The sequence below is a fragment of the Peromyscus maniculatus genome, chromosome 21 (genome assembly GCF_049852395.1).
Source record: "Peromyscus maniculatus bairdii isolate BWxNUB_F1_BW_parent chromosome 21, HU_Pman_BW_mat_3.1, whole genome shotgun sequence".
NCBI lineage: Eukaryota > Metazoa > Chordata > Mammalia > Rodentia > Cricetidae > Peromyscus > Peromyscus maniculatus.
The window spans coordinates 14404468-14419928 of record NC_134872.1 but is presented as its reverse complement, the minus strand read 5'-3'; the positions used below and the strand labels follow the sequence as shown (position 1 = coordinate 14419928).

General features: G+C 38.9%; 1 protein-coding gene and 1 long non-coding RNA gene across 5 annotated transcripts in view; one reads left to right on the top strand and one right to left on the bottom strand.

Moving 5' to 3' along the window:
• The window catches only part of Pcdh15 (protocadherin related 15), a 1435956-nt gene that overhangs the window by 1382018 nt on the left and 38477 nt on the right, over window positions 1-15461 (top strand). The window lies entirely within an intron of this gene.
• LOC143269844 (uncharacterized) overlaps window positions 1-15461 on the bottom strand; it is a 36186-nt gene that overhangs the window by 856 nt on the left and 19869 nt on the right. For both annotated transcript variants that reach the window (XR_013046613.1, XR_013046614.1), the window contains exon 8: window positions 1978-2085. This is a non-coding gene — a long non-coding RNA (uncharacterized LOC143269844). The remainder of the gene's footprint in view (window positions 1-1977; window positions 2086-15461) is intronic.

Sequence of the window (15461 nt, the reverse complement as noted above, 5' to 3'; positions counted from 1 at the left end):
TTGAACACAGAGATCTGCCTGTCATGTGATCGGGATTAAGGGTGTGTGCTACCACTGCCAGACTTCTGCTATAGCTTGCTATTAGCTCTGACCCCCAGGCAACTTTATTTATTAACATACAAATAAAATCACATTTCAGTACAAATAAAATATCACCATATTAGCAATTATGTTTAGGTGGTGTATTTTGTAAAAATCATTGTGTGTGTGTGTGTGTGTGTGTGTGTGTGTGTGTGTGATATGCATACACGCAGAGGCCAAAAGAGGACATTGGAAGTCCTACTCTGTTGCTCCCATGCTATTTTTTGAGACAGGGTCTCTTGCTGACCCCCAGGTTCTTTGTTTGACTAGGCTGGATAGCCAGTGAGCACTCCTGATTCACCAGTGTCTATGCTATGATGCAGAGGTTACAGACACATGTGGCCATTCCTGACATTTGCATGAGTCCTGGAGATTAGAACTCAGGTTGTCTTGCTTTTAAGGTAAGCATTTCTAATCTACTGAGCACTCTCCCCCAGACACCATAATCAATAAACCACTAAAACAATGAGAAAATGTCATTTTTCTAGTTGTTTATTTAACTAGATTTTCATTTAAAAATACCTTGAAAATTAAGGGAGATCAAGATATAGAATAGCCAACCTTAGATATCATGGATCTGTTTTTATTTGCTCCCAATATAAGATTATTTGGTTTGGTTTTTTATTTTCCAAACATTTGCACCAGGAACTAAGTAGAAAGCAGTTGCACTGTGAAAATGGGCAGAACACTGGCCACTGTTCTTTGGAGAAGTTGTGCAGTTACCTCACAGAGATGAACTAGTGGAGTAAGCCTCTATCCCCTTTGAAGTACTTTTCTTCTCCATAGACACTAAATGAATAATTTAGCACTGTAATATTTTATGCTCTAAAATCCAGAAATTTTGTCAAATAGAACAGCTTATTATTTTATAATCCAACCCATCAGGGAATCAAATCAATGAATCTTTTACTTGGGACTGTGCTCTGAACAGCAGCAATCAATTCTACATTTTCTGACTCGTGCTTATGGTTTTTCTCTTAACTGTCTATGGTTTATTCGTGGTTTTTCTCTCTGAGCTACTGCTTCTTATCATGGGAAATTCAACCACTTACATTTAAAAAATTCCATTTGTATCAGGAACGTGATAAATAGTATTTTAGACGATTTCACTTATGTCTCATGTGTATTGGCGACTATACTGAATTATTCTTAATGGTCCCCCTTATTCCAAAGAGAAAGAAAATAGCTTACAGTGACTTTTATAGTATACTTCACTAAAATACACTGAAAATTATTTCAGAAAAATGAAATAAAGAACTCACAATGAGAGAAAATAATAGAGAGGCTTCAGAGCCTTCCAGACACTGCAAAGCAACCACCGAGCCAGTGAGCAATAACCAATAGAGCTTTCGAGATACCACAGAGCAACCACAAGACAGTAAACAATCACTGAAGAGTCTTCCAAATGTCACTGGGTCATCCCAAACCATTGAACAATTAGCAGGAAGCCGAGGAGCCAGCAAACCAAGCATACAAATACAAATTAAACAGACTCAGTTACAAAGTTCGCAACACCAAACCAATTATTAAAGAAAAGCAACTCTTTAAGAGTCTAATTCCAGACTAGGGGGAAGGCTTTTACCCTGTGGGATGTCCTAGAGAAGGTCCCTCCAATGGTGAAAGTGCTATGGGATACCTGGCCTGTACTGAAGTTTAATCTGGGAAGGTTCCCTAAAGAAATGGAACAAAGAGGTTTAGAATATCCCAGGAACCTGCCTGCTGGAGCTCTCCTGCCATCTGCCATGTCTGTTGACTCTTTTAACTCCCCTTCTGAAAAAAAGAAAATGTATTGACAAGTTCTAGGTAGAGCTTTTTGGGTTGCCAGTTAAACTCAAGAAAATTCCAGGCAGCATGGTACAGTCATCACACTCATGAACTCGCTAAAGATATAGTTACCTTCAGAAGATCAAGTCACAAAGTTCAGTCAACATTCCAACAGGCAGCACTAAGTAAGCTCAGTCAGATATATATGAGGATATACACCTCGGATCGGGGCTCAGGGACCTACGTGGAAGAGGAGGCAGAAAGATTGTAACAGCCATAGAGGATGATTGACAGCAAAGAAACAGTGTCTTCAGGATTGATGCAATATGAACTGACAGAGACTGTGACAGCCTGCACAGACCCTGCACAGATTCAAGCCAGATGGAGTCCCAGTGCTGAAATGGGAAGTAGACATAAGCTCGCATCCCCAACCAAGAAGTTCTCTCCAATTGGCATTCACTTGGAAAGGGTATCAGTTTTCTCCAATGGAGTCTCACTGAGTATATAAACCACACTTAGGTAAGGGCAGGGCCTATGTCCAGCAGTTGACGGCCAATATAAAATGAACTCAATGGTATCTTGTAAACGTTTGGTGTCATGTTGCTTTGTTTGGGTTTTTTGTTTGTTTGTTTTTGCTTCTGTTTTTGTTTTGTCTTCTTGGCCTTGTGATTGTATATTTATAGCCTTTGGTGTATGTGTGTGTGTGTGTGTGTGTGTGTGTGTGTGTGTGTGTGTGTGTGTTCTTTCAATTTTTTTCTTTGAAATTATGGTTTGTTGTCTTGTTTGGTTTGCTTTTGGAGGGCAGTTGGTTTCTAGCGAAATAGAAAAAGAAGGCATGGAGTTGGTTGGGTGGGGTGTTAGAGAGATTCTGGAAGGATTGGGGGGAGGAGAAACCCTGATCAGATTATATAGTATGAAAAAGATTTTTTTTTCCATTTTTAAAAAGTGGACAGAAAGGAAGGATTTGGAGTGTTGGTGGTGGGATGTTAGAAGTGCCTGAGGGAGTAGGAAGGGGTAGTTGGGGTGAGTGTGATCAAGATACATAATTTACATGGATGAAATTGTCAAAGAATAAATAAAAGATGTTCTATTTTATTTTTAAGAAAAGGGGCCTGAAGAGATGGCACAGGGTTAATAAGTCTCTTTAAAAAGAAAAGAAAACTCCAGGCACGGTTTATAATGGAATGTAAGGACTTCTGGATCCCATACAGTCAGAGTGCTGGGTGGATATCGAGGACTATGGGGGTCCAGCCCCTCGATAGTTCCCTCCCAGGGTCCGGGAAGAATCTACAACCAGCTGATAATTAATCTTTGATGATAAGAAATGAATCTATGTACACGAAACTCCTTAGTCCATATACTTTATTATTCTGTGAGTTATAAGCTTGTATTCTGCTCTCATATTTAGGTCATCTTTAGTCTGATTTCTCTCTACACTTGTCTGTGATCCCCTCTAGGTTCTATCTTAATTCCTTCATCTAGTTCTGCCCCTTCTAGGTTCTCATCCATCTTGTTCCTTCCCATATCATTTCCTCTCCCTCTCCTTCTCTCTCATCTGGCTCTTCCTCATCTTCCATCTCGTTCCTCTAGTACTCTCCTGTAGCCCTTCAATCTACTTCTTCCCCATCTCAGTTTATTCCTCTCAAGTTCTTACCCATCTAGTTCTTCCATTCTCTCTCTTCTCTGTCCTCTCGTGCCCTGGGAGTCCTGGTATATATACACTTACAAGCAGTATTCCCTTAGCAGTGCAAAACCAGGCTTCCAGGGTCAAATGGAGGGGTGATAAGAATCACATAGGGAGGCAATAACCATTAATTATCACTTGCAACCCCAAAGGGAAGTGACCAATGGGGAAATGAATTAACTAAAGGCTAAATTCAGGTAATATCTAAGAAGAGGGCTCTTATGTGCCCAACTATAATCTTAAACGTGGTTGGTAGAAAGTGTTAAGAATCTATAAGCTGCTAGGTCAATGGGAGAAAATAAAACTGTCTTCTTTTTTCCTGTAGCTCCTATCTGTCCAAGCTATCTGCCATTTTTCTGCAGGGTGGGGGAAAGTGTGCTCAGTCACTAGGCAACCTGTGTACAGCTAGATGCCTCTGGTGATAGTTAAAGGGAGATCTGAAACTGGCGGTAAGGTTTGGGAAAAGAGGAAGTAAGGCTTAATTGGCACATCCGCCAGGCCTTCTCAAACAGGTAGCCTGGATACTTAAGTCTGTTCTAGAGAGTACAGAGGTATCTCTGATAAGGTACTTTCCTCCATCCGGTGATGGACCTGACCGGATGCTACCAATAATGATAATTACAGGGAGGCTTGAACTGGGAGTTCTGGCTGAGCATAGCTGTTAGCACAGAAGGTTATCTAAATATTCCTAGAAGTGGTTAGGTAAGTAGTTAGAGGTCTATAAAGTTAGTAAGGCTGTAAGAAAGGAGGGGTCTGAGCTAAATTGTGTAAAGCTATTACTTAATGTCTACCTGACCTAGGCGGTATCCCCTTGTGGAATTTACCTTAAGTCAGGAGACTCGCCTGTGGGTTGTTATCACTGTTAATCCTTAGAAATTGGGTGACCACCTGGGCGATGTCTCCTTTAGTCCTTGAAAGTGGCTAGGGGAGATAATCTGATTCCAGAGAAAGCCTTTCTGAGGCTGTTCTCCAAATACCTGGAATGTGTATGTCCAGAGAGTGATCAGTCCACACTGTTAGCCTTTCTTAGGGAAAAGTCAATTGGGAAATCTATGAAGGCACACATGATTTTCATAACAGAATACAGCTGATATATAACAAGCCAAGTAACACCAAAAACTCCTTGGGATTTGGCTTCCTCTGGAGGAATTCCCTGATTCCTCCAGGTAGTGACTTTGCCATAACCAGCTGAGTTCTTATGATATATTTCTGCAGCCCGCAGCAGGTGGAATCCCACACAGAACCTGGCTTTGGTGGGTGTGACTGACCCCCCCCCCCATTGTGCATAGGAGTTCAAAAGCTTTAGAAAGTGACATAATTTCTAGAAAGACAGGAGATAGCTAGGAGAGAGTGGTTAATTTGAATCTACACTGATGGACAGAGGCAAGCCAGGTCCTCTTGGTGCTATTGGATCCCATGAAGAAAACGCAATTAAAAAAAAATCCAACAAATATTTCTTGGCTGAGAATTCAAGGTCAGAAATTCTCATCAAATAATCATTCTAGTTTGACTCATTCACAATAACAAATAGGTAATTGAGAAGATGACTGCCATAATAATTTACTAGAAAAATAAAAAAATAAAGGTTAAAACAACCTCAAATGAACACTCATCTCAGCTTCAAAATTATTTCGGTAAAGCCCTTACACATTAGCTTCTTCCAGCTGGAGCTAACTGAGGATCTATACACAAGTGACTGGAAATGGCGACAGCGCAAATTTAAACTTAAGTATCTGTCAAAAACTATTTGGTTCCAAAATATGTAAGTGAAATGACCCAGGCTTTTTTGGACACGCTTAAGTTACTATTTTTTAAAATGCTATCTACATAGAAAAATCTTAGTTAAATATGCTTTTCCATATTTGCTGTGTGTGACATTGAGCCTCCGAACTATAGTGGAACAATAAAAAAATCCATTTAAATTTGATTTTTATTCCATGTTGTAATTAATTTCCACATTATATACTTCACAGAAGATGGCACGTCCAGCTCTCTGTTCCGAGAAGCAAGTCCTAACCAGACACACACACACACACACACACACACACACACACACACACACACCCTGTTCTGTACTTGATTGGACTGCTACAGGAATCTAGGGTTCATGTGGCTCACAGCCCTTGTGAAAATTCAGGAGCCAGAAATTGATGGAAAGAAATGCATTGAATCAAACCTGGCCTTTTAATTTTTATTTTAAGTTAGCACAAAAGGCAGTAGGTATAACAGGCATTTTCCACTATGGTACGTCTTAGTAGACTCCCTGTCCTCTCCCCTGCCTCCCTGCTAACACTGTCTCCCAAACTCCTTGCCTCTTTTATGACCCATGTATCCCCCTTGCCCTGCCTCCCCTCTTCTTCCTCACCACCTAGTCACCTAGTCTTACTCTCTCTGGGTGCTCTTCAGTTTTGGAGAGTTCACACACACACACACACACACACACACACACACACACACACACACGTATATCTACATTACCGACTAGGATCTACAGATGAAAGAGAATATGCAGGGTTTGTTGTTGTTGTTTTGGTTTCTTTGTTTATTTGTTTGCTTGCTTGCTTCTTTCTGAGTTCCAGCCAACTCACTAAAGTCTCTATGTACACCTGTTTTCCTGAAAATTTTATGATCTCATTTTTCTTTATAATTAAATACTATTCCATTTTTATATCTACCTTTGGATGTATGCCTAGTAGTGGAATAATTGGGTCAGGGGTAGTTCTATGTTTTATTTTTGAGAAATCTCCACATTGATTTCTATGAAGACTATACTGGGTTATAGTCTCACCCCAAAACGATATGTGTCTAACTTCATTCTTTGTTGGTGGATGTCCAGTTTTTTTCCAGCACTATTTATTAAAGACACTGTCTTTTTTCCACCACATGTTTTTAACATCTTTTTCAAATCTTTGGAGGACATAATTATGTCAGGTTACATCCGGGTTCTCATAGCTATGCTGGCTATGATGTCTGGGTTCTCATAGCCTATACATGGCTTCTCAGTTCATTTCATCTGTCTCCCTCTCTTCTTATGCAAGAATCAGCCTGTCTTTGTTGCTAAAGCCCCATAGTATAATTTGAGGCCAGGTACCATGATACCTCTGTTTATCTTGTTTATCCTTAGCATTGCTTTGGTGTTTGATTTTGTGGTTCCATATGAATTCTTGGATTGTTTTCTAGTGTTATGAAAAAATAATATTGGAATTTTGATGGGAATTGTATTGAACCTGTAGATAACTCTTGGCCATATAGCTATTTTCATGCTATTAATTCTGCCAAATTCATCTTTGTTTCTTTTTCTCAATGTCCTGAAGTTTTCATTGTGGGAGGACTTTAACTGTCATGGTGAGATTTATTCATATGTGCTTTTTTGTTTTGAGGCTGTTATAAATGAGATATCTTTCCTAATGTTTTCCTTTGTGAGTTAATTGTTGCAATATGTGAAGGCTACTGATATCCATATACTGATTTTGTATCCTGCCACTTTATTGAAAGTGTTTAATATATCTAAGAGAGTTTTCTTAGGTTCTATGGGGTCTTTTAAGTATAGAGTCATGCTACCTGAAAACATAAACTTCTTGGCTTCTTCCTTTCATATTCCCATCCCTTTTATGTGTTTTTCTCATTGTTCTAACTATGATTTTCTAAGAGAGAAGAAAGTGGACATCTCTGTCCCATTCCTGACTCTGAAGACAATGCTCTTAGTTTTATCCCATTTGCCATAATTTTAGTTATGTTGTTGTAGTGGTTTTAACGAGAATGGCCCCCATAGACATATATTTGAATTTCTGTCCCCAGTTGGTGAACACTTTGGAAGGCTTACAAGGTGTGCCTTGCTGGAGGATGTATGTCACTGGGGCCAAGCTTTAAAAATTTCAAAAGACTTAAACCATTCCCAGTGTCTGTCTAACCTGTCTCTCTGTCTCTGTCTCTGTCTCTGTCTCTCTCTCTCTCTCTCTCTCTCTCTCTCTCTGTCTCTCTGTCTCTGTCTCTGTCTCTCTCTCTCTGTCTCTCTCTCTCTGTCTCTGTCTCTCTCTCTCTCTCTCTCTCTCTCTCTCTCTCTCTCTCTCTCTCTCTCTCTCTCTGCTTTGTGGTTGTGTCTTAAGGTGTGAGCTCTTAGCTACTGCCCTAGCACCATGCCTGCTTGCTGCTAAGCCTACCCCCATGATGGTCATGGACTCTGACCCTCTGAAACCATGAGCCCCAAACTAAATGTGTCCTTTCACATGATACCTCCAGTCATGGTGTTTTTTCACAGCAATAGAAAAGTAACCAAGAGAGTTGTATATAGTCTCTATTATTTAGAAGCATACTCCATCTATTTCTGTCATGACTTTGATCATGAAGACCTGTTAAGCATTTTCAAATTCAGTTTCTTCATCTATCAAGATTTTTCTGTCCACATGACATGATTTGTATATGTCGAACCAATCCTGCATCTTCAGGATGGTTCTTTGCAAGCATTCTTTTGAGAATTTTTGCATTCACCAGCCTGTGGTTTCTTTGTTGTTGTTGTTGCTGCTGCTGCTGCTGTATCATCACTGGGTTTTGGTATCAAGATAGTATTTTTTTTTTGTGGATAGCATTTGGTAGTGTTCCCTTTTTGTAGACTATTTCTGTTTTGTAGAACAAATTGAAATGTGTTGTATTTGATTCAGAGTTGGCTTTGAAGAAAATGGAGAAGGCCTTCTATCTCATCTTCACCTTCAAAGGGTTTGGCTGGTTGGTTGAAAGCTTTTGTGGGACACTCTAGGTTACAATGAGATATGTGGGTATATCCCTGCTGCAGTGTGTGGTCCATTCTCTTGGAGAGCTTTGTCCATCTGTGTTGACCATTTTTCTCCTCAGAATGGAATGTAATCTCCATCCTTGTCTTTGAAATTCCTTTGCTTTGACTCTGATTTGGAACCTCCTAGAGCCAGAACCTGTATGTTCTTTTTAGATGAGCATACTGCTTTTCTGTAGCTAGAGTTTTTCTGGTCCTGCCTGGCCCACAGTCAGGACAAATCTCTCTAACCCACCCGTCCCGCAGCAGCTCAGACCCAACCAAGTAAACACACAGAGACTTATATTGCTTACAGACTATATGGCTGTGGCAGGCTTCTTGCTAACTGTTCTTATATCTTATATTAATCCATTTCAATAAATCTATACCTGCCACGTGGCTCATGGCTTACCGGCATCTTCACATGCTGCTTGTCATGGCAGCAGCTGGCAGTGTCTCCTTCACTCAGCCTTCCACTTCCCAGAAATCTCCTCTCCTTGTCCCACCTACTTCCTGCCTGGCCACTGGCCAATCAGCGTTTTATTTATTGACCAATCAGAGCAACTTGACATACAGACCATCCCACAGCACTTTTCTGAGCATCAATTTCTGTGAGTTGAAAATGTTTTCTTTAATTTAAAATATAATGTGAGAAGGCATGAGCCTTTAAAACATGAAGAAGGCCAGGCATGGTACTATATACCTGTAAGTCTAACACTGGGAGGCTGAGGGAGGAGGCTGTGAGTTTAAGGCCACCCAGGAGAACCAAGTAAGACACTCCCAACCTTCAAAAATGGATGAGAGAAGACCTGGAAAAGGAGGGTATAGGTCATAGCTTCTTCCTACTCTTCCCATCGCACTTCAAAGCCTATCAGTGTGGTATGAAGTCACTGTGTAACCATGATGGTGATGGGGTGTGTTCTCCATCCTTACACCAGCTCTAAACATTAGATTGGCATCACAGCTCTGTATTTCTAGCAGCAACACAACAGCATTTCTTCTGGGAGTCCTCATCTCAGGCTCTTGTTATAGTAGTATTTGTGTTTTAAATAGATCTATTAGTGGTGAGAATTTAAACTTGAGACAATTTTTCTTTTTGTTATTGGTCAGTCATCTTCAATTCATTCTTCTTAGATAAATGCCACAGTGATGCTCTCATTTATTTTTGTTCTGGCTAAGTCTATATGATGTTAAAATATCCTATAATAATTTAAGAAATACAGTCACCCAATATCTTCTTTTCCTGTGTACATGACAATGAGCAAGCACCATTGCTGAAATTTTCAAAATGTTGAATAAATCCTCTGTTAAAACAGTGTAAGCCAGAGGCTGCAGTGAAAACTAGAAAAAATGTCCTGTGACCACAAAAGAGACTTTCAGTGGTACTATCCAGCATGTACTATCATACATCAGTCTTGTAATGCTTATATAAATTTTATGAAGTCAGGATAGTTTTTAGATGTTATTATTGTTATAGGTGTTATAGATAGATGTTAATACTGTTCATACCTGTGTGTCTAAGGCATAGACAAGTGGCTGACATAGGGACAATATGTGTACATGTATAATATATATTTTACATATATATAATAGTTATATTTATTCACACTAAAGAATAGGTAACTGACATTTGATTCTATACATTAAAGAAATATGTCCATCATTACAATATCACATAGAGTATTTCACCATAAAAAAATCCTCATTACTCTCACTCATATGCGAATATTTGATAAATGAACACATCACAGGAATTACTGTCAATATTGAGGAAACACACTTATTTCATGACATTTCCTCCATTTCTTCTCACTCACCTGTACATATTCTGAACTTTATACCAAATGCATTCTTTTTCACATTGGAATTCATATTGTTAAATTCACAATTTCTGTTATTCAATTTGAAATGTCATTCTCAAAGAACCTATTGTAGGTCATACTACCTAATGATAAAGGTTCATTTTTTTAATTTTAAAGTACCAATTGCCTAAAATGTTTTATTTATAGGATTTTGTGGTTAACCTTGTTCTGACTTTGTACATTTTACTTCTATTCTTTGAATATCACTAGAATTTATTAAACTTGTTTTTTAAAGACTATTAAAAGGAAATCATGATGATTTTCCATGAGCCTCATTTTCCACCTCTTAGTCAGTATTACTAACATATTCAACTTTATGGTGTATTCTTTACAGTTGAGTTGTTATGAGACATAATTATCACCTAGTCTAGAATATATATTATGATTCAGTCTTAACCTAATACATCTCCTATGTATTTATGTATTAAATCTATGGATTTAAACAGTATGTGTAACCAGAGTTTTAAGAAACAATCCTGGGTTCCTGCAGCCTCAACATGCCAAGTTTGACCAGCCATCCCAATGATGCTGATTAAAGAGATGAATGGTGGAAATCAAAGAGGGGACATTAATTCTATGTGACCATATTGGGAAGAAAAGATAGAGGGGGCCAGTGACCCACAAGTCTGCTTTCTAGCTGCTGGCAGGAGATTTAAGTTCAAATAGAGAGTCCAAGAAGCATACATAATTAAGCATACTTGCTCAAAGTGTGGTCCAGCACATCACTGACCCCTCACTGTCTCAGTCCTGGGGTCCTACAAGGTGATCAGATGAACTGTTACTCTACTAACTGGTGTCATCACCACAGGGGACCAGTCTGGTTTCTAGATGAGTATTTCTGTTGCGTAGTGCAGACTTGCCCTTCTGGATAATTTCCCTCATATGTAGAGGGGTCTGATTCCTCTGAGTTCTTGTTCTTCCTGGACTCTAAGACAATGCTAGCTTAGGACAATGACCTTTATTTTGCCTTCACCCTTGAAGGGAGTTGAGACAGATTTAGACACTCCTTAAGGGATTAAAATGTCTGTGCAGAGTCAAGGAGAGTCTGACCCATAGTTAAGGGGACACACACAAAATGAGAGAGGAGATGTCCACCTGTCATTCATTGTTAGGTGCCTTGTAGTCCAAAGTGAGGACTCTGTTCTCATTCACCCTTAGAAAAACCAATTTCTAAGTGTCTTATTCCGGTGTAATAATTTGTGTCTAGCATTTTGTTGTTCCTTCCCTTACCAAATCCCTAGAGCACACACTTTTTTTTTCTTAATCTGTAGTTTTGTTGGATCCAAAATGAAATGTAAAATTGCTCTTATGCATCTGTAGGCCACATATTATGGACTTAACCAACTTGTGGTTCAAAAATTTAAAAGAAAAACATAATTGATGCTGAACATGTATAGACAAACAAGCCAGTATAGTGGCTGTCTACATGGCACATAACACTGTCATATAGAGATGGTTCAAGTCATTTGGCAGGATGTGGAAAGATTAAATGCAAATAATATGACATTTTACAAAAAGAACTTGAAGATCCACATACTTTGCAATTCCCAAGGAGTTCTAAAACCATCTCCATGGAAACTGAAGGACAATGTTTGGAGTTATTCAGTATGCAGCCTTTTCAAGTTGGCTTCCTTCATAATAACCGTCTAAGGTTGCTCCACAGTTTCAGGGCTAGCTAGCTCATTTTATTTTATCACTGAATAGTAAGTGCATGTGTTGCGAGGATGTCACTCTGGATCTTCTCTGCTACCTAATCCTTGTGTTCCCCATCAACACAATTCAGATGAGACACACAGATCTTGGTATAGAAGACAGGCATAGTTTACTCTGGAACAATAGAAGCACACTAGAAGGGTAAGAGAGAGAGCAATGGCCTAGAGAGCACTGTGCTGACCTACATATTTAGTGGGCTTTGCACTGTTTCTTAATGTTTCTTGAACAGACAGCTTTCTTGGAGTAAGGCAGTGGGGGGGGGGGTCCTGTCTAGATATTGGCAGCCACATTTGGCTGCTGGTATGCATTATCTTAAGAGAGTAGGGAACACTATCTCTTTGTTCTCTATCAGAAGGTCTTGCCTAGGTAGTAATCTTTTGGACACTCTAGGATGTTTCTCTACTGGGACCAGAAATAGGACCCAGATCCCATTCTTTCATCCAATAATCAAAAAGATGGCCCCTCCCCATTTCAGCTCCTGGTCTTACCTTCAAGTCTGCTAATATCTGAATTAGCTACTTAACAGATGTGCCACAGTTTACTTGTCCAGTAACCTTCTGAAACACACCCTGGTGATTTCTAAGTTTTGGAGTTTAGATTCACAGCAAATTTAATGACTAAACTGATATCTAGAATATAGATTTCTGCCTAAGGCAGTAGCAATTATTGCAACTCTACACAAATGTAAAATATGGGATCCATAGAATTACAAAGACTGAGGGATAGGACAGTGGCTCAAGTCTATGTGACCCTGAAGCAATTAGAAGGGCAAGGGCTTGGCTGTTGCTACCCATTAAAATGACAACACACATACCAGAAGCTCCTAGGTGCTAGAAACCAAATGAGCTAGCTAGCTCTAGCACATAGAGGTGTATGGGAAGACCTTTGAAGATGCAGGATCAGGATGAGAATAGAAATCAGGGTGAACACAGTCACCAGATGACACCAAAGGCCTGAAATACGATTGTGTGTAACAAGGGCCTGCAACAAAAATTGTAAGAATGTGACCCATAAAGCTGGGCAGCAGTGTTACACACCTTTAATCCCAGCACTTGGAAAGCAGAGCCAGGCGGATCTCTGTGAGTTCAAGGCCAGCCTGGTCTATGGAGCGAGATCCAGGATAGGCACCAAAACTACACAGAGAAACCCTGTCTTGAAAAACCAAAAAAAAAAAAAAAAAAAGAATGTTACCCATGAACAAACTTGCAAGTGTGTGGTCTACTTCTTTAAGTCACTTGGGACTAGGACAGGGAAAAGAATTCTTCGGTTTTGGGAGGAGTAGTTGAGGCTAGAAAGAAATATATGTGGGAAGAAAACATCAACTACGACTATAGAATGTCATACCTTGGTGTTAGCCTATTAAATGGAAGCCCTTTGAAGAGAACTTACATTGGACTGGAAAGTTAAGGGGCTCAGAGAAAGGAGAGAAAACCCACAGTTTACTTTTTAAAAGAAAGAGTGTTTAGCAAAAGATTAGTTCTGATTGATCAGTGAGAATCAGTTACTTAAGAGACCCAGAAGTGGAAGCAGGGCATGTGTGGCATTCTCAGAGATAAACGAGGGTCCACCCCTGAATCCTCTCCACGCCATAGTAGAGATGATGGTGGTTTTTAATAAGTAGAGTCTTATATTAGAAAAGGATATAGGACATTTTAACCATCCTTATTATCCAGGAACACAGAACATGGGTAAAATTCAGTATTGTAAGGTATAAAAGGGGATTCTATCTGAACCAACTCATACATTTTCCAAGAATGTATTTAATAAAGTTTTAATTATGCATTATTTGTTTTATGTCTAGGTGGTATTGCTCTATTAAAGGTACCCTTCCTTCCTTTCTTCCTTCCTTCTTCACTCTCCCTCCATCTCCATCTGCATCAACTCCATCCCCATCATCTTCAACCCCACCTTTATCTTTAAATCAAAACAGCCGCCATTATTCTTTTGTACTGTGTGATGAGTTCAGTGGAACTCAAGTATACTTCCAAAAGCAATTCCTTTATAAAGTGAATAGCATGGGAGAGAAAAGGTGGGGCAGGGGTAGTGTGGCTGAAATGTCTTACACATTATTTTAAATCTTGCCCCTTACTAGATATCAAGTTCATACATGCTCCCTAGATGACCTTTGACTCTGCTGGTCTCTCCCTTTATGGTACAGAAAGTGTGTAGCTTGCTTTTGTCCCACGTTTTTGTTTATTTGTTTCATTATCTGTGCTTTTTGTGTGACATTCAGGAAAATATTGCTTAGACTAATGCTAAGAGCTTCCTCCCATATGATCTTCTGCTTTCAAGTTTTATATTCTAATCTTTTATCTCCATTTAATTTTGTATGAGATAATCTAATAAAAAGAATGGTCAGGTGACACAAAAAGAGCATTTTCAAAGAAGACACACAAATGGACCACAGCTGCACAAGGCAGATGTTCATCTAACCATCACAAGGACACAAGTCAAGGTCACCGTGAGATACCACCTTGAACCTTTGAGGATGGATATTATTTTTAAAATACCTTCAAAGTAAATTAAAGAAAGTACTGGTGAGGTTCTGCAGAAAGTGGAATAGTTATATATTGTGAATGAGATAAAAAAAAATGGAACTACTATGAAAAATGTGAAGGAAGTTTCCCAAAATATTTAAAAAACAACCATGTGATCCAACAATACAATATTACTTCCAGGCATCTTCCCCAAAACACTGAATTTAGGACCTCAAAGTGGTGTGTATACTTCACATCCATTATCATATTATAGGAACAAGCGCATATGTGCTCAAGCATACACATACACAAACACACAGACACATACACACACAAACACATACACACACACACACACACACACACACCTATACTAAAGATAAATGTAGAAAATATTTAGTATGTGGATACAGAATATGGGGAAACAAATACTTTTACAAAATACTTTATCATTTGCAAAACATTTTAGTTTTACTTTTTTAGGAAAAGATAGGAAGAACTCAAATTAGTATACATTTCTCACTCATGATATATATTTCATATCAAAACAATTATTCAGAGATTAGTCATTATCACATTTTAAGGGGTATGTTTTCTTTTAGGCTTCATTTATTTGGGGATCTCTGCAACTATAAAGGAATTAGTGACAGTTTTCTCATTCAACCTGACGTTAAGTTGTATACCATCCTGTGCTGTTCCCCTGAAGTTTCCTCTCAGTACAATAATATGCAATCATTGTGTGTATATAAGAAAAATGACCTTGGAACAATATCAAAAAAAATGCCTAAGGCAACCAGTAAGTTATACACTACTAAACTAAGTCATTGGGATCCACAGCAAGCTTCTGCAATGTGTTTAACCAAACATTCACATTGTTTGTTTATGACTTATTAATTAACTGTACCAGTGAGAAGTGTGATCTTATTCTAATAATCCCACCAATTAGTTAAATATCTTGAATTGGATCAAAACTAGAGGCTTCCTAATGTAAATGTTTAACCCCAGTCAAATCTTGTGGGACACTCTTTGTCCAGTAAAAACAGAAGGGAATAAAAGCTTTAGTCTGTTTAGTTAGTAACACATAGTTCCATGCAGGAAATGATTTTTTATTATTT